This window comes from Panicum virgatum, chromosome 1K (genome assembly GCF_016808335.1).
Source record: "Panicum virgatum strain AP13 chromosome 1K, P.virgatum_v5, whole genome shotgun sequence".
Lineage (NCBI taxonomy): Eukaryota > Viridiplantae > Streptophyta > Magnoliopsida > Poales > Poaceae > Panicum > Panicum virgatum.
Window position 1 is genome coordinate 17,675,823 of NC_053136.1, and position 20,490 is coordinate 17,696,312.

At 48.1% G+C, this 20,490-nt stretch overlaps 1 pseudogene; it reads left to right on the top strand.

Annotated features, from left to right (window-relative positions):
- Positions 1–4,277: 4,277 nt before the first annotated feature.
- Positions 4,278–10,612, top strand: LOC120653473 (annotated as a pseudogene).
- The last annotated feature ends 9,878 nt before the right edge of the window (positions 10,613–20,490 follow it).

Sequence of the window (20,490 nt, forward strand, 5' to 3'; positions counted from 1 at the left end):
GCAGCCGCGTCAACTGGCGAGCGGCGTCAGCACTTGCGGCGGTCTCCATGGAGCACGTCGGCGGCGGGTGGCACGAGCACGGCGAAGTCCTCGGGCCAAACGTGTCGGCCCGTGTTGGTATTTCATAACTCTCACAGAGAAATCCGCAAGCGCACGGAAATACCGTTGTAGCACTTCACCCGGGAATATTCAGGGTATCATATTTTCCACGAGGAACGGAGGTGTACCAGTCTTCTAACTGAGTTGCCCGGAGGAAGAGAGAAGGGTGGCCTTTGGGTAGTGTGGTCGTCTAAGTGAAGAGATACTTAAGAGAGATAAACTCAGCTCTCACCCGCTTGCTTCGGGCACCGGCTTACTCCTGGTCTGCCAAGAGTATCCGGCTATTAGCTCTACACCCAACTGTGGCAGAACCACCTAAATTATCCCAGCTCAAGTGCGCTGGCCATCACCATAAAGGCAACATCAACTCAAATGCACTTCAAACGGAACAATTCTTGGTCTGTCGGGTAACATCCCGATACAACCACCGGTTCTCGGATCGAACAAGCATACCCCGCACGAAGGCGAGTCCAGAGATATTACAACCATACATATTTTACAACATAGGCATAGTATTTATTACAACAAGTTCAAAGTACTTAATACAGATCCAAACTTAGTAAAACATTATACAAGACATAAGTTTAAAGTTCGGAGTTAAGTAGCGGAAAGAAAACACGACGGCTACAACACGTCGCAAAATGGTACCAAGCTAGCCCAAGCAAGGTATCACTCGTCGGGGTCATTGCCGGCCGAAGACGGATCCCACTCTACAGACCAGAAAGCAGGCAAAGAGCAGGGGTAAGTCAGACTAGCGATCTGATCCCTCAAGACAAGATCCAGATGGCAAGCTACTCCGTCTGTCTCCGAGGCACCGGAACGAGACTAACTACTATGGCACCATCCTATCTCCCCAGGTTGGGATGCATCACCTCGCAAGAGGGTACCCTAGAGTTGTGTGGCCCACCCCTACCATTCGGAGTTCTTCCAAGGCCCATGCTACTCCTGCATCGGGCCTCCCCTGCACAATACCCAACTCCTGACTGGTCTTGTGATGCGCATAGATAGCTCGAACTGGATCCACCATCATACTGGATAAGTGCGTGCACGAAAAGTCCTAAAAATCTTAGTTACCGCATATGTCCATAAGAGCCGGGGCAAGCTCTCCTCACGCAGTCCCTCTGTAGTGGTCCGCCATAGACACCCATAATAGGTATCACCTCTTCTTGGGCACCCATAACAGGTATTGCCCCTCCTCGTCCCGCACCCGCCACAGGTGCTCCTCAGAATGTGCCCAATCCACACTCCCAGCAAGTGGCTTGCCCCTGCTAAAAAGCCCTATCTCTGGCTCCTCACAAAGTGGGTCTCATGCATTCCAAGACTATCATATCATGGAATCTCATACCCATTCACTCTCATGGTAGCCAAAGCATTCAAGAATCTATCAGGAATTTATAGGGGAGCAAGGAATACGGTAAACAATAGGCCGTGCAGGCTTATCTCTCACACACAAGTAGAGCAATAGCAATTCTAGTAAGCAATGCCTAATAAGAATTTAAGTCATAGATGGGCATGAACCTAAGGTCTCCTCGTAGAACTTCTGAGTCTCTTGGTAGTGCTCGTCATTGGTCGTCTCTTCAGCAGCGGGACCTATTCATAATTATGAATTACTATAGGGGCCAAAGTGCAAGAGTGCACAAAACTGCTCAAATAAAATCTAACTAATAACAAAATCTACTCTAACGTGGAGATCATGATTTTAGAAGAATTATGAAACTGGTTTCATAATTTTCGGAGCTCCGGTTAATTTATTATGAATTTTTTAAGCTTAAATGAATTTTTTGAATTAATAAAGGATTTGGAAAAACAGAAAAAGAAAGTCAGTGACACGTGGCAGCCTCTGGGTGTGCCATGTGGCATGCTGACATTAGCATGACATCATCCAGGGGTCGGGTCTGCTGACATCAGCGGGGCCCACTGCTGATATAGATGGTCGTTCGGGCCGCCCGGCCCGGCCCGGCTCGGCACGGGCCCGGGATGCCCCGGGCATGAACCGACTGGGCTTGACCTGGCATGACTAGGCTACCGGGCCGTGCTGGGCCATGCGTCGTGCCGAGTCTTTGGCCCAAGCACGAGCCCACGGGCTCATTTCGTGCCGGGCTGTTGGCGGCTCTTAAGTTGAAAATCCAACCGCCAACTTTTGCAGCATTTCATAACATTTGAGCACCAAACTTAGTTATAGGGCTTATTGCTAATTGGTTCCACAAGTTTTGGTGAATTGTGATCTGCAGGCACCCACAGGTTAAATACAAAAGAAAACACAAGTGAACGCACAAGAAAAGCACAGAAGATCGCTGCCTGCGTTTCACCTACAAAAAGGGCCCACAAACCAGAGGAAACGGGCGTGCCAAGCAAGATGCACCCAGGGGATAAGACCAGGGCCCACCTGTCAGCCAGCCAGAGGAAGATGGGCCTGGGAGGGCGCCATCTGGGGCCAATCGAACCCTTGGGTCAGCCGAACCCAGATGGGCTCCCGTCCAGGTGCGCCTTGGCGGGAGATTCGATCTTATCCTCTAGAAGGCGGTGCCCACATGTTTCCTTTTTAATTTTGGTGGGAACCGACATCCTTGGACTATAAAAAGGCCCTCCCTCACCCCCTCAAACACACACCACATTAGAGAGAAAGAGGAGAATGGGAGAATCCACCCTTAGAGTTGCTTTGTAGAGTAGGCTAGGGAGTGTGTGAGGAGAAGCTCGGAGGAGTGCCGGAGTTGTCGGCTACCCACTACTTGTACCTCGGCGGGTACGAACCTCTTTCGAGTAAGTATCCGGGTCTTTGTCTACTTGGTGAGTTCTTACCTGAGTTAAGCTTTTGTTATCATTTGCTTGCGGGATCATTGTTCGTCCTCGTGACGAGTGTTCTAGTCTAAAGGCTCGAGTCGTGGACGGAGTCAGGGCTAGAGCAATAATCGATAGCGTAGACGTGGTGTCTAGGTTAGAGGTTACCTTTGTTTGCATACCTTCTCCATGGTCTGTCGGGGTATGCGGCAGGTGGTGACAGCCCTGTCTGTCCCTTGTAGTCCCCCATGTGAGGGTTGGGTGTAGAGCTAATAGCCGGATACTCTTGGCAGACTAGGAGTAAGCCGGTGCCCGAAGCAAGCGGGTGAGAGCTGAGTTTATCTCTCTTAAGTATCTCTTCTCTTAGACGACCACACTACCTAAAGGCCACCCTTCTCTCTTCCTCCGGGTAACTCAGTTAGAAGACCGGTACACTTCCGTTCCTCGTGGAAAATACGATACCCTGAATACTCCCGGGTGAAGTGCTACAACGGTATTTCCGTGCGCTTGCGGATTTCTCTTGGAGAGTTAAGAAATACCAACAAGCATTTCTGGCATCGTTGTCGGGGAACGGTTGCTGTAGTTGTCTTCGAGCCTAGTTGCCAGTATATCCTTTCTTTTTACCTTTCTCTTTCTTTATTCCTTTTTCCATGGATCACCTTTCTATCCACCAATTCTCTGCTCCCAAGGGCGAGTTCTTAGAGCCACCAAAATCCTCCAAGCCATTCACAGCCTCAGGCTTTGAACTCTGCCTTGGCTTCATAGCCATGGTTCGGGAACAATCCTTCTCTGGTTAGGACCATGAAAATCCCTATGACCACCTACGAGTGTTCGAGCAGCTGTGCTCATGCTTGTCAATCGCAGGCATGGCACAAGAAACACTTCGGTGGAAGTTGTTTCCTTTCTCTCTTGTTGAGAGAGCGAAGCAATGGTACGCCCATAACGTAGGGAAGGTAAATGGAGAGTGGGTTGAGCTAAGAGATAGATTCTGTCTTGCGTTCTTCCCTGTGTCTCGCATTGCCTCCCTACAATAAGAGATCCTCGACTTTCGTCAGGATGAGAAGGAGTCCATAGGTGCAGCCTGGGCCAGGTTTTCCAAGCTAACCCATGCTGGCCCAGACTTGTCTATCCCCGACCACATGTTGCTTCAACACTTCTGGTTAGGGCTTAGCATGGAGTCTGCCCTACAGCTTGATGTCACTACTGGAGGGTCGTTCATGCACAAAACCACTTCCGAAGCCGAGGCTCTTCTAGACCGTATTCTAGAAAACACCTCCTTCACCGAAGCCCTCCCGTTAGAAGAACCTTCAAGCCATGGGGAAGCCTAGCTGATTGAGTCAGAAATCTTAACTCTAAACCACCTGGACTCAACCACCGAGCCTTCACCCGAATCAAAAACAATGGAGGAAGAAGAAATTCAACCTCCAGAGTTCCCTTTTGAATTCAAGGATGATTTATTCGAAGATTTTGGAAACACCTCGAATTGCCTCTACCAGAAAAGACCCCCAGTTCCAATTGGTCCTGCTGAACCTCTCGATAAGGCTTTCCTTAAAGAGATGGTTAGAGACCTAACCGCTGTCATGAGCAGCGAATGGGTACAGGAGGGTGAGTTATCGTCTGAACCACTTCAGATTATCGCTCCCTCTTTGACAATTCACTATTTTATCCAAGGAACATTGGTGGAGGTCTTATACAATCCCACGGTTGGAGCAAACATCATGTCGGCCTCCTATGCGTTTATGCATTTGGAGAACTCTTTGGTTCCAACCGAGAAAACCCTCAGGATTTCACCAGGATCCGTCCTAGAGGGAGTTGGGATAGTCCATGACGTACTTGTATGTCATAATGATTTTGAGGTTGCCCTTGATTTTCATATATTCGATGTATATGACTTCGATGTTTTAATCAGGCACCCCTTTGAGAAGTTGTTCCTAGAAGCCCCTCTTTTAGGAACCCTTGATGTTAAGCTAGGGAGAGAAACATTTTCAATCCCGATTTCTCGGGCGAAGAATTCCCCCGCTGAACTTCTCCCCGAACCAGAGCCGGTTGAAGAAGTGATGGCCATTTCTCTCTTTGAGCCTTCTGAGTCGTCTTTAGAAAAAGATGCTGAACTCTTCATTCAAGGAGAAGATGACTTAGGAAAGACTCTTGACCTTCCCACTGACGAACGTACAGCATGACCACCAATCGAGCAAAAACCTCTTCCTTCTGGCCTTCGCTATGCTTTCTTAAACGGCGACACCGAATCTCCCGTCATCATAAGCAATAAACTTTCTGACGTGGAGACAACCAAACTCCTAGCCATACTAGAAAAGCATAGGCCTGTTTTCGATTACTCACTCCAGGACCTTAAGGGAATCAGCCCTACGCTCTGCACTCATCGCATTCTTGTATACCCATCTTTCACACCTTCTAGGGAGCCTCGGCGTAGGCTAAATAATGCAATGAGAGAGGTTGTCAAGACAGAGGTCCTAAAGCTTCTGCACACCAGGATAATTTATCCCGTGCCTCACAGTGAGTGGGTGAGTCCCGTCCAGGTTGTGCCAAAGAAAGAAGGAATGACGGTCGTTCGGAACAGCAAGAATGAGCTAATCCCACAACGACCCATCACGGGGTGGAGGATGTGCATTGACTACCGAAAACTCAACTCGGCAACAAAGAAAGATCACTTCGTACTGCCTTTCATTGATGAAATGTTAGAGCGGCTGGCGAAGCATTCTTTCTTTTGTTTCCTTGATGGGTACTCGGGTTATCACCAAATCCCTATCCACCTTGACGATCAGAGCAAGACCACATTCACATGTCCTTATGGAACGTATGCATACCGAAGGATGTCATTCGGACTTTACAATGCCCTGCATCATTCCAAAGGTGCATGATGTCTATTTTCTCAGACATGATTGAAGAAATCTTGGAAGTTTTCATGGATCACTTTTCCGTCTATGGAAAAACCTTTGATCATTGTCTTGAGAATTTAGATAGTGTCTTGCAGCGGTGCCAAGAGAAGGACCTGGTGCTAAATTGGGAAAAGTGCCATTTCATGGTCCGTGAAGGCCTCATTCTCGGACATCTTGTGTCCAAGAGGGGGATCGAGGTGGACAGAGATAAAATTGAGGTCATAGAAAAGCTTCCACCTCCGGTGAACGTTAAAGGGATCCGTAGCTTCCTAGGTCCGTGGGGTTCTACAGGCAGTTCATTAAGGACTTTTCTCATATTGCTAGGCTCCTCACGAACCTCTTAGCTAAGGATGTGCCTTTTGAGTTCACTGACGAGTGCCTTAGAGCTTTTGAAATCCTTAAGAAAGCACTCGTCTCGGCCCCAATCATTCAACCCCCAGATTGGAGCCTTCTATTTGAAATAATGTGTGACGCTAGTGACTATACTGTTGGAGCGGTCCTTGGCCAAACCAAAGATAAAAAGCATCATGCAATCGCCTATGCAAGCAAAACCCTGTCAGGAGCTCAATTAAATTATGCCACAACTGAAAAAGAGCTCCTGGCTATTGTCTTTGCAATTGACAAGTTTAGATCTTACTTGGTTGGAGCAAAAATAATTGTTTTCACCGATCATGCTACTTTGAAATACTTGTTAACCAAGAAAGATGCTAAACCACGCTTGCTAAGATGGATCTTGCTACTCCAAGAATTTGATCTAGAGATAAATGATAAAAAGGGAGTAGAAAATTTTGTTGCCGATCACTTGTCGCATATGCCTATCACTAACATGCAGCATCTTCCCATCAACGATTTTCTACGCGACGACATGCTGCTAAAGGTGACAGATTCCTACCCGTGGTACGCAAATATTGTGAATTTCATGGTTTCAGGATACGTGCCACCGGGGGAAAATAAGAAGAAACTGTTGTATGAGAGTAGACGCCACCTATGGGATGATCCATACCTGTACAGGGTGTGCTCAGACGGCCTGTTCAGAAGATGTGTACCAACAGCTGAAGGGATCCAAATCATTGATAAGTGCCACTCTACACCCTATGGAGGCCACTATGGCATATTTCGCACCCAGGCGAAAATATGGCAAAGTGGTTTCTACTGGCCATCAATGTATAAGGACACCCGAGACTTCATCAAGAGGTGCAGAAAGTGCCAAATGCAAGGTGGCATCACTTCTCTTGATGCGATGCCCCTCAACTTCGATCTTCAAGTCGAACTGTTTGATGTTTGGGGCATTGACTTCATGGGACCATTCCCAAAATCAAAGGATTGTGAGTACATCTTGGTCGCTGTCGACTACGTGTCAAAGTGGGTTGAAGAATTACCATGCAGATCAGCCGATGCCAAGCATGCCCGCAAGATGTTTCATGAGATCATCTTCCCATGTTTCGGGACTCCAAGAATGGTGATAAGTGACGAAGGGTCCCATTTCATTGACCGGACCTTCCGGAAATTCTTGGAGGAGCTTGGGGCGCAGCATAACATTGCAACTCCATACCACCCATACACAAATGGGCAAGCAGAAACCTCCAACAAGCAGATCAAGAACATTTTGCAAAAGACGGTCAACGAAATGGGGAAAGGATGGAAGAATAAGCTACTTGATGCACTCTGGGCATACAAGACGGCTTACAAAACCCCCATAGGAATGTCGCCATACCAGCTGGTATATGGAAAAACCTGCCATCTACCAGTTGAGCTAGAACACAGGGCTCACTAGGCTATCCGAACATGGAACATGGATAGTAAGATGTCAGGAAGAAATAGGAAGATCCAACTATCCCAGCTGGAAGAATGGAGGGAAAAAGCCTACCACAGTACCAAGATCTATAAAGACAGAACCAAGAGATAGCACGACACGAGAATCAGGCCCAAGGAATTCAAAACTGGAGACAAGGTACTACTTTTTAATTCCAGGGTCAAGCTCTTTGGGCAAGGAAAACTTCGAAGCAAATGGAAGGGGCCATACACCGTCATCCATGCATCTCCACATGGGGCAATCATAGTTCAAGATGACGAAGGTAAGATCTTCAAGGTAAATGGTCAACGTTTAAAAGTTTTTCTCGAGCCCATTAAATCAAAGGAAGAGGTAGATGTAATTAATTTAATCGATTTCTGTTTTCTACATTAAAACTTCCTACCCACATAACACCTTGATAAAAAAATAATAAAAAAATAAAAAAAAGTTTTAATAAATAAATAAATCAAATAAAAATCTAGACTCCCCGGTATTTCAAAACCGGCAGAGTCCTTTCTTCTTTCCACCTTTGTTTTTCTTTGAATAAAAGCAGGTACAAGAATAAGTGTGGGGGAGGTCTCTCAAGGATTACGAGAAGCAAACCCATTCAAGATCTCCCCACCACATGATAGACCAGCACCGTGCGACACGTCCAAGGCAGGATCTCCCATGCAGCTCCTACATCATCCATTACGTTGGTTTGCACTTCCGAACTCACACACTTTCCTATTCAAATTCCCAATCTAAACAAAAATTTTATGCACTCCATGCACTTCATGAAAAACTTGCATACTCTTTATTCCTAGACTTTTGCCTTGCTCTTGTGAACTAAAACTTGATAGGGAACCCATGCTATCTAATAATTGACTTTTGAGATATGGTTGAACGAATGGAACCTAGCTCTTCCTTGCAAAGTACTTGGAATTTCTTTTGTAAATTATCAAAAAAAAATTTGCAGCAAGGCTCCTCACTTGTCAATAAAATTCCTATCCAAGGCCATATGTTGTTCTAAATTGAAAACCTCCCACATATGCAACTTGTTTTCTCATTGAGCTTCGTCAAATTGTTGTGACCCTTTGAGAAATTCATTTCATATTCCTATGATCAAGATCACGTGCACGTCCACCCACATGTTATACTTCTACACTAGAAGATAGCAAGCATTTCCATCCACCACAAAATAAAACTCCAAGTCATACCATGACTCTATCTTTCTCCAAATTTACCATCAAGGATGTGGGCTATGCAAAAAAAAAGAAATAAAAGAAATAAAAGATGCATACCCAAAGAAGGTATGCCACATGCTCAAAAGGCATGTTTTAAAAAAAAAGAGAATTGGACACATGAAGGTCCAAGTATTCAAAAAAAAAGAGTTGGACACATGAAGGTCCAAGTATTCAAAAAAAGAAAGAAGAAAAGAGATAGCCCATGTCCAAAGAAAAATGGAGAGAGATGGTTCATGAAAAGGAGTTCATACATCATCCACCAAAAATATTCACACACTTGCACATCTTGATCAAGGATTATGACTTGTTTCTCCTTTGGATCCGGTCTTTGACTTAGCAACATATGAGGAACAGGTATGCCTCCAATTGTTCCCCTACCCTCAGCTCCACATAAGCCTTTTTAGAGGTAGGAGAAGAAGAAGGCATCACTTTGCCTAGGTGAGGACATACACAGAGTGATCCGAGAGGACAAGCTGAGGAGCTAAGCAATCATTTTTCTTATAAAAAAAACCAAGTTGCTAAGCAAGGAAGGCTAAGGAACCTGAAGTTTAAACCGTTCCAAGTTTCAATTATCAAGATAAGTGTGGTAGACACTCAAAAGTTCACAAGTCCAGGAAAAAGCATGGAATAACTTGTATGCAGGATACAATCAAGGAGATGCATCCACCTTAGTCATTCAACCTTTACTCGAGTACGAGAGAAGGGTTAACTGTGGGGGTGTTGTTGACTGTGGGGGTGTTGTTGGCGGCTCTTATGATGAAAATCCAACCACCAACTTCTGCAGCATTTCATAACATTTGAGCACCAAACTTAGTTATAGGGCTTATTGCTAATTGGTTCCACAAGTTTTGATGAATTGTGATCTGCAGGCACCCATAGGTTAAATACAAAAGAAAACACAAGTGAACACACAAGAAAAGCACAGAAGATCACTGCCTGCGTTTCACCTACAAAAAGGGCCCACAAACCGGAGGAAACGGGCGTGCCAAGCAAGATGCACCCAAGGGATAAGACCAGGGCCCACCTGTCAGCTAGCCAGAGGAACATGGGCCTGGGAGGGCGCCATCTGGGGCCGACCGAACACTTGGGTCGGCCGAACCCAGACGGGCTCACATTCTTTCAATCCTCACCAACCTATCTTTAGGGATCTTGTCTACGGTCAAGCGAAGATCAATGAGTCGCTTCAGAAGAAGTTGGCCTCTACTGACAAATCCATGGAGACCATCCGTGCTAAGATGGACGGCTTCTCCACTGCCATCAAGAACCAGCTGAGTTTTAACAAGATGATTGAGACTCAACTCGCTCAAGTGGCTGCCGCCATGCCCCCTGCTATGGAGAACGTTAAGGTGATAACAACAAGAGGAGGTAAGACTACTCAAGATCCACCTTATCCTAACCATGTTAACAGGAAGAAGGCAAGCCCGGTGGCAGAAGAACCATCTCAGAAAGAATCCGAGAAGGTTCATGAAGGGAAAACGGCTCCACATGAATTCTGTGATACTCAAGTATTGTTGTTCCCTATAAGGGCAAAGAAACCAAATACAGACGAGCAGTTCAATTGCTCTGTTGAGGTTATACAGAAAGTGAACATCAATGTGCCTTTGATGGATGCAATGAAGGACCAAACCTATGCCCACTACCTCAAGGACATAATCAACAACAAGCGACCACTGCCAACTACTGAAGTAATCAAGCTTACTGAGGCATGCAGTGCAGCTATACTTCAACAATTGCCCAAAAAGAAAAAGGAACCAGGGTGCCCCACTATCAGATGTTCGATAGGGGCACAAAGCTTCGACAAAGCCCTAGTCTTGCTTTAACTGTTATTAATATTGCTCTTGCTTTTGATTAATTAATTCTTGTCCATTGGTCATTTATCTCCTTGTTGCTAATTATTGTTATTTAATACATATTCTTTCTCTGCTCATTTATACCTTATCAGTTGTTCTATATCTAATTCTCTTTGTACTAACTTGCCTAACTGTCCATTTGTAAATGGTTCTCGCTAGAAGTGCCGCCCGCTGGAGCAGCAGCCTGCTTCCCGCTGACGCTAGCACAACCGTTCTTGCACCTGAGCTTGTAGCCACACCTGTACATGCACCTGTAGCTGCAGAAGACCCTCACGAGGAAGAACCTGAAGAGCTGATAGAAGTCTGACTGGGATGAGGAAGATGATGAAGTTGGGGAGGTACATGCTGAGGAGGTCCACCTTGAAGATCCACCTGAAGTTGAAGAGGTACCTGAAGCTGAGGATGCACCTGCTGAAGCTGGAGATACACATGATGCAGCCGCGCAAGGTGAAGAGGAAGACCAAGCTGGACATGGAGGAGCAGCTGGACCTGGAGCTATTCCACCACCACTTAGGGAACTGCTACTTCTCCAGGGCGTTGCGTATGCTGTTCCACCATCTGCACATTCCAGTGGAGATCGACTACGTGGGCGCTCAGAGGACTCACCCATGCTATCTAGAGGAGTGGACAGTGTCAGCTCGCATCCTCGCACCAGACTACGACCATGGAGGGACCGTGGAGATGGCAGTGCACTATGCCTTGTCAGCCAGAGCCACTTTCACAGCTGGGATTAGTGATGCTGCGAGCCAGGCTCTCTTAGTTCTATGCCATTATGCCGGGGAGGATCTTGATCATACGGAATGGAGACACTTTCCCCGTTGTGCTCCAGGAGAGATGAGGAGTGTCATCATGGGAGTGCAGAACTTTCTAAACACAAGGATGATTTTTTTTGAGGTTGAACACAAGGATGGTTGCCCAAGTTGGACTCACTGCCGCACTTCACACATAGATGGAGCGTGGCGCTAAAGAGCTATAGGAGATCCGCCACCAGCTAGAGGATGAGAGGGGAAAGAATGAAGTGCTCCAAGCTCAGCTTCAAGGGAGAGATCCACCAGCCCAGGAAGATGATGACTACATCGCTCTCTTGAGTTTCTTTTCCTATTCCATCTATAGCTCATTTTCTCTTGCATCCTATTCTTATCTTTCTACAAATCATCAGATGGTGAACACTAGGAATGGCAACTACAATAATGACAAACAGGAGGCTAGAGGCAACAATTAGGGCCTCCCAAATTGGAACCGGAGGGCACCTAGGAACCAAGGGCCATTTCAAGCCAACCCACAACAAAATCAGGGCACCCAGGTACCGCCGGTTATGGACCCGATGCAGATGAGGGCCATGCAGACTCAAATACTTCAAGTGATAGCACAGGTTGTGGGCAATTTGTAGCAGGGGTAATGTAAAGTCATGCTTAGCTTGCAGTGATGGTTGGGCTAGGTGGTTACTAATAACTTGACTAATGGTCTTATGCAACCGGGTTGGTAATTTTTTGTAGCAACATGGTGAATAGAGAATCTGAGTAGGGGTTTGCTTTGGTGGTGGAATATGTTTAGGTGGTTTGGGTTGGTGCTAGTAACTGTTCAGATTAGAAGTGGAGCTCCCAGCACCGCAAGTTGCCAATTGCCATGCATGAACAAGTCCGCCTCCGATTCCAAGAACTAGATGCACTCAAAGAAGACCGCCTTAATGCACTGTAGAACCTCGAGTTCTATCACTGAAACATGGTCCGAGCATAGTGCAAGCTTGTTAAACCATGAGTCTTTAGGAAAGGAGACCTGGTGCTAGTGCTCTGACGACCGATTATCGACAAAAAAGGGAAATTTGACCCAAAGTGGGAAGGGCCGTATGTCGTGGAGCAAGTCTATGACAGTGGTGCCTACCAACTTATTGATCAGCCTTGACATCATGGGCTTTCTCTTCTTTCAGAATCATTGCATGTAAAGTTTCTAACCTTTCATTGTGCCGTGCCACCTGGCTAAGTAAAATTTCACAATGCTTCTTCCTGGCGATGGCGAGGCTGTTCAACTTCTTCAGGGCTATAGGCACGGGTCGCTGAATATATATCTGCAGCCATTTGTTTGAGTTCGCCAGCATGATCCCGGGCGGCTAATGTCACAGAAGATCTGCAGGCGCCAAGGAGCCCCGAAAGCTTCTCAAGGGCCCTCATGAACTCCAAACTACCAGATAATCCAAGTGACCCTTTGTTATCGCCATAAATTAACAGGTTAATTAGTGGGCCGCGAGTGAGTTGGGCTTAATGAAGAAATGGAAGGAGGCTTACGAATCGGCTCCTACGTAAGAATTTGGGCCACATGGTCCATGTATCCTTAGATTTAGTTCAGATTGAGTTAGAGATAGAGTCCGATATGGACACATTAGTTTAGATTGTTTTCCAAGTCTCCAGACTATAAATATGTACCTTATGATATTTGTAAAGAGGAGACGTCATCATGTTTTGCAAACAACAACTATCGGCGCACCGCCACCCCTAATTCTAGGGTTTCATCCAAGTAAGCGCCATGCTGCCCTGATCGCTTCTTGCGATCAGGGCAGCATTGTTCTTGCTTTTACCTTGGTATTACTCGTATTGAAGCGTTTTTTATGGCGAGTAGTGCTAGTTATCCTGATTTTCATAGCATGACTTTTAGTAGATCTATCATGCTTTGGTTGTTCATCATCTACGAATATCATGTTGTTTCCATGCAATCATGCTTTAATCTTATGCTAATTCTCGTTGCATAGAATTAGTTGTGCGGAGACAATACCCTGCTTCTTTTCTATCTAGTAGATCTAATCTGTTATGGTTTGTTCTTATACTTAAGAATTGGCATAATATCTGCTAGTTTAGGCCTTGCAAACGGGTTGGACGATCCGGCGATGTATTAGATGCTTTGCCTTGATCTTAATAGGGATTGATCCGGGAATCAGCTTTCGCTTGTTCTTAGGCCTCTTTTCTGGTTAAGGTTTAGTTATCTTTTACACTCGTTAGGCCTAACTACGTGTAGGATGTTCCGATCTAGCAGTGAAGCTTTTACCACCGTGGATTAGATTAACTAGATTTAATTGAAGCAGTTTTTGCAGTTATTTGCTTTATCCATTACCATCTGGATATGCAGATCCAATCTGACACCGGGACTCGATCGGCTCTTTAAAGCTGATGCAAGAGTCGTCCCGGGGAGCCGACCACGGCACGGACTAATGTTTACACGTGTTTGTGTATGCAGGCAAACCGTTGCAAGCACGTTCGCACCTTCCTGATCAGGAATAGGTCAGGTGGCACGCCCTGCGTCTTAGAAAGCCGCGGCATGTGCCAGGATTGCGGGCCGTTGACGAGGGAGCAATGCCTGCCAGCGCCCCGGCAACCTCCTGGCTCTTCGTATTGCCTGTCGCTACTCGCCGGTGGGTTTTGACCGACAACACATTTTGGCACGCCCAGTGGGACACTCATCAACAACAACGCCCGCCGCAGAGATGACAGGACCTCAGGACCAAGCACCGATTCCGCCGGTCACCAAACCTGTCACGTATGAAGAGCTGACTCCAGAACACAAACAAAAATATGATGAGGTCAAAGCTCAGTTCGAAGCTGATCTCATCGGCTCTTTCGAGAGGACCCGCAACCACGGCATCAGGTGGAAGGGGTTCTCACCCGAAGGCGCTCTCGACAACGTTGATCTGTCCGTACCATCAGAAGAGCGCACCAGAGCCCTGCGCCAGGAGATGAACTACATGGTGGCTCACACGCTTCATCGGCACTCAGAAAGCCTGGTGAATGAGCTCGAGCGTGTGGCACATCGTGTCGTCCAGGAGGTGATCAAGAACCAGTACTCCCCATCAGGACCAATCCTGGGGAGTCATAGGGGAGAAGCCTTGCTCCACTCTAGGCCACCAGTGTCGTACTCGCTCACGGCCCCAGGACCGCAAGGTTCGCCGATCTACGTCGTCTACAAGATCGGCGGTGACCGTGGAGAAGGCCAGTTCCTGAGCGAGCCTCCTAAGGACATCCCGCACAGCTACACATGTGTGTACATACCTGATGACATCAACCCAACGCGCGCAGGACAGCTGGCGAGTACAGGAGCTTCAGGGACAGATGCGGAGAAACAAGCGTGGCTAGCAAAGTACGCTACCGGGCCGAGCGCTGAGCCCTCGGCCCCAGGAGTTCGGAGTGTGGAGCGGGTCGGTGCAATATTAAAGGACCAGTTCGGCATCCTGCCCAAGAGAAAGGCGATCGGCTATTCTAAGCCGTATCCAAGTGATTACGACTTGATCCCGTTGCCACCCAAGTATCGGCTCCCTGAGTTCACCAAGTTCAGCAGGTCAGAAGGGGCCAGATCTATCGAGCATGTGAGACGATACCTAACTTAGCTCGGGATGATCTCAGTGTCGGATCCTCTAAGGGTCCGTTTCTTCTCCCAGTCTCTCACGGGTTCAGCCTTTGGCTGGTATACATCACTGCCCCCAGATTCGATCCGGACTTGGAGGCAACTGGAAGATCAGTTCCACACCCAGTATCACTCAGAGGCTGCTGAGGCCGGGATTGCTGACCTCGCCCAAGTCAAGAAGAAGTGAGGGGAAAGTGTGTCGAAGTACGTGCAGCGCTTCAGAGAAGTTAAGAATCGATGCTACTCATTGCGCATTACAGAGAAAGAGGCAGTCGATTTGGAAGTTTTGGCGCTCGCTAAGCCGATCAAGGATCTGGCTTTTCAGTTGGAATTCACTTCTCTAGCGCACATGGTGCAGAAGCTCACGGCGTATGAACACTATCACCCGGAGCTGTACCAGGAAAAATTCAAGCGCCATGTAAACATGGCCCAAGCAGATGATTCCGATGATTCTGGCGAGGAACAAGAAGTGGTTGTGGCAGAGTGGACCCAGGGGGCAAACCCCGTCCCGTGCAAGTGGGGCAAACAGAAGGGGCTTGTGAAGGGCTTTGATTTTGACGTGGCCAAGGCAGAGCAGATATTCAAATTACTGCTCAAGGAAAAGCAGTTGAAGCTCCCAGAGAATCACAAGCTACCAATGACGTAAGAGCTGCAGGGGAGGCTGTACTGCAAGTGGCACCACTCGTTCACCCATGCCACAAATGACTGCAAGGAGCTGCGTCGGCAGATCCAATCGGCTATGGAACAAGGCCGATTAATTCTGGCCCAACACACGATGAAGGTGGACAGTCAATCATTCCCACAAGCTAACATAGTGGAGCTGTCGGATTTTGGACCTGAGGACCAGAACTTGGCGTTCTAGATAAACATGGCGGGACCCATGCGCCGCCGTGTCGATCAGAGGAAAGAGGCCGCTTCTGGCAAACAGCCCCAGGATGAAGACGAGCCGGAGCAGCAACATGTTACCGAGGAACAAGTGTGTCACATCCGCAATCAACTCCCAGCTTCTAATCGGCTTCTGGAAAAATACCAGTATCAGTACAAGTTGTGCCGCCGATATGAATCAGAAGAGGAGGAGTATGAGCACTGCACGGGGAGGATGTTGGGGAGGCGCCAGGCTATACGCGACCACTGGCATTGCCCGTTCTTCAGGTACTGTTGGAATTCTGGCATGAGCCGATTGCCTACTATCGATGATTGCTTGGAGTGCCGGCCTCGGGGATGCTAGCCAGGCGAGACGTCGGTGTTCCAGCGCTTGGGGCCCAAAGCACGTCACGACGACCATATTGAGCGGCCACCCAGGGACGATCTTGAGCTAGAAGGGGAAGATAAGTGTCATCATCCACGATGGTGTCCTGACGGGCTCAGCCGTTCACAGAAGCACAGAGTGCAGCACCTACGCAATCTCGAAGAGGCAGAAGCAAGGTACCTCAACGTGCTGAGGAAAGCACGTCCGGATCTCGCAGAGCAAGTCAGGCACCCGCAAAGGATGGAAAGGCACCCTCCAAGGAAGGAGTGGCGCCCCAAGCAGCCAAGAGCCGATGAAAGGCACCTTCATCGTGTGGGAGGCTGTACTGCAAGTGGCACCACTCGTTCACCCATGCCACAAATGACTGCAAGGAGCTGCGTCGGCATATCCAATCGGCTATGAAACAAGGCCGATTAATTCTGGCCCAACACACGATGAAGGTGGACAGTCAATCATTCCCACAAGCTAACATAGTGGAGCTGTCGGATTTTGGACCTGAGGACCAGAACTTGGCGTTCTAGATAAACATGGCGGGACCCATGCGCCGCCGTGTCGATCAGAGGAAAGAGGCCGCTTTTGGCAAACAGCCCCAGGATGAAGACGAGCCGGAGCAGCAACATGTTACCGAGGAACAAGTGTGTCACATCCGCAATCAACTCCCAGCTTCTAATCGGCTTCTGGAAAAATACCAGTATCAGTACAAGTTGTGCCGCCGATATGAATCAGAAGAGGAGGAGTATGAGCACCGCACGGGGAGGATGTTGGGGAGGCGCCAGGCTATACGCGACCACTGGCATTGCCCGTTCTTCAGGTACTGTTGGAATTCTGGCATGAGCCGATTGCCTACTATCGATGATTGCTTGGAGTGCCGGCCTCGGGGATGCTAGCCAGGCGAGTCGTCGGTGTTCCAGCGCTTGGGGCCCAAAGCACGTCATGACGACCATATTGAGTGGCCACCCAGGGACGATCTTGAGCTAGAAGGGGAAGATAAGTGTCATCATCCACGATGGTATCCTGACGGGCTCAGCCGTTCACAGAAGCGCAGAGTGCAGCGCCTACGCAATCTCGAAGAGGCAGAAGCAAGGTACCTCGACGTGCTAAGGAAAGCGCGTCCGGATCTCGCAGAGCAAGTCAGGCACCCGCAAAGGATGGAAAGGCACCCTCCAAGGAAGGAGTGGCGCCCCAAGCAGCCAAGAGCCGATGAAAAGCCATCGGCTGATGTGAATATGGTGTTCTTGCTCCCGTTGGAGTTTCGGGCGCCACAACCGGAGGAATTGGCCATCGCGCAGCTGGATCTTGGTCCACGGCCGATCATCTTCGAGAAGCCCAAGGAGAAAAGCTACAAGCACCTGAAGGGATTATATCTCAAGGGCCTCATCGACGGCAAGCCTGTGAATAGGATGCTAGTCGACACTGGTGCCGCGGTCAATTTGATGCCGTACTCAGTACTGCATCAATTGGGTCGTTCTGCTGCTAATCTTATCAAGACCAACGTGATGCTCAATGATTTCAACGGCCAGCTGTCAGAGGTGCAGGGCGTCCTCAATGTGGAGTTGACAGTTGGCCGCAAGACCGTCCCAACCTCGTTCTTCATCATCAACAGTAAGAGTACGTACACAGTGCTGCTTGCGAGGGATTGGATTCACGCCAATTGTTGTGTTCCTTCCACGATGCACCAGTGTTTGGTCCAATGGGATGGCGATGAAGTGGAGGTGGTCCATGCAGATGACTCCAGCGAGGTAATTCTCGAAGACATGAACGCCTGGGACGCGGAAGGGCAAGAGCCGATCTCAGGGATCGCGCTGGAAGACTGTGATCGGATCGAAGCGACAAAAAATGGATTGAGGCTTGTCTTATCCACTGGCCTCACAGAATAAATACATCTTGTCAAGCTACGGAGCCTAGCAGGCTTAGAGAGGCCGGTCCCAGCAACCGGCCCCAAAAAATAGACAATTCTTGTTTAGAGTCGAAGCTGTTACATTGTGGACAGACTGTATCCTGCTCTGGCAGTTGGTTAGTTAATGAGCATTCAGTTTCGAGGAGTAATATAGAAACGGCCGGCTCGTGCGGTCGGCCGAAAATTTTCTTTTGTCATCTCCCCGTGTTTGCTGTCGACGTGGCAGATGATGACGAGTCGCCTGCATCCACAGTCGATTTTACGGGCGACGGCAAGTTGGGGTACGGGTTTACATCAGCTGACGATTTGGAGGAAGTTGATATTGGTCCCGGGGATAAGCCGCGACCAACATTTATCAGCAAGAAGCTAGACCCGAGCCTGCGTGAGCCGATGATAGCACTGTTGAAGGAATACCGGGATTGTTTCGTGTGGGATTATACTGAAATGCCTGGTCTGGATAGAAGCATCGTCGAACATCGGCTCCCGCTCAAGAAATGATTTCGGCCGTTTCAACAACGAGCAAGGCAGATGAAGGATGAAGTCTTGGAGGAGGTTAAGAAAAAGGTGCAAAAGATGTTGGATGCAGGGTTCATCAGGCCATGCAGGTATGCAAAATGGATCTCCAGTGTGGTTCCTGTACAGAAGAAGGATGGCCGATGGAGAGTCTGCGTGGATTTCAGAGACCTCAACAGAGCGACTTTATTCCAAAAGACGAATATCCGATGCCTATGGCAGAAACATTGACCAACACCGCTGCCGGTCACAAAATGCTAAGCTTTATGGATGGTAACGCTGACTACAACCAGATCTTCATGGCCCTAGAGGATATAAGCAAGACCGCGTTCAGAGTACCAGGTGCGGTCGGCTTGTTCGAGTACTTGGTTATGACCTTTGGATTGAAAAACACCGATGCAACATATCAACGCACCATGAATTACATTTTTCATGATCTCATCGGCAAGCTGGAAGAAATCTACATTGATGATGTCGTGGTCAAGTCCATATCGGCTGGGGGCATCTGGAAGATCTGCGTAAGGTTTTGGAGCGGACTCGGAAGTTTGGGCTCAAAATGAACCCGAAGAAATGTGCCTTTGGTGTGTCGGCCGGTCAGTTCTTAGGATTCCTGTTGCATAAGCAAGGAATCGAGATCGTCTTGAAGAGTCAAGAAGCGGTAAAGACAATGAAGCCGCCTACTACAAAGGAGTTACAGAAGCTCATCAGCAAAATCAACTTTGTCAGACGATTTATCTCCAATCTGTCTGGGCGTATCAAGCCGTTCATGGGCCTGGTGAAGATCAAGTCCGAGGATGAGTTTCACTGGGGGGCAGAGCAGCAGCAGGCTCTTGATGAAATCAAGGAATATTTGTCGAAGCCTCCAGTATTGGTTCTGCCTCAACAGGACAGGCCTATCTACGTGTACCTGTCCGTGGGTGACACTTCCATCTCCTCGGTTCTGATTCAGAAACATGACGATCAGGAGAGGGTTGTCTTCTACCTCAGCAAGTGCATGTTGGACGCCGAGACCAGGTATCCTGAGATTGAAAAGCTTTGCCTTTGTTTATTCTTTACATGTACAAAGCTTCGACATATTTTGCTCTCGGCGGAAACGATCATCATATGTAAATCGGATGTCATCAAGCATATGCTGGCGGCTCCTATTCCAAAAGGCCGATTAGGAAAATGGATGTTTGCGTTGTCAGAATTCGATATCCGATATCAACCTGCAAAGGCAGTCAAGGGACAGTCACTGGCGGATCTCATTGCAGACAGGGTCAACACTAACGTGTCTGCACTTTTTGTACGTGCATGGGCCATGTTTTTCGATGGATCAGCTTGTGATGATGGGTGCGGCGTAGGAATTCTTTTGGTATCGCCTTGTGGGGCGACTTATTCTTTTTCCATCAGGATGACTACTCCATGCACCAATAATTTAGCAGAGTATGAGGCCGTTCGCAAGGGAATGGAATTACTCTTGGAAGCTGGTGCAGAAGCAGTGGAAATATTTGGGGATTCGAAACTGGTGATTTCTCAGCTCACGGAAGAATATAAATGTGAGAGTGAGGCTCTTTTTCCGTTATGGATGCAGTGCCGTGAGTTGATGTCACAATTCAGGTACATTAATTTCCACTGGATACGAAGGACTTTGAACAGTAAAGCCAATGACTTGGCACAAATGGCTTCCGGATACAAGGAAACAGCCGATGGGGTCGATGTAGAGGTTCAGTTTCTAGAACCTGGAGACTGGAGAGCCGATATCTTCAATTATTTGAAGGATTCGGCTCGGGGGGCACCCAGAAGGATAAGACTCAAAGCTAT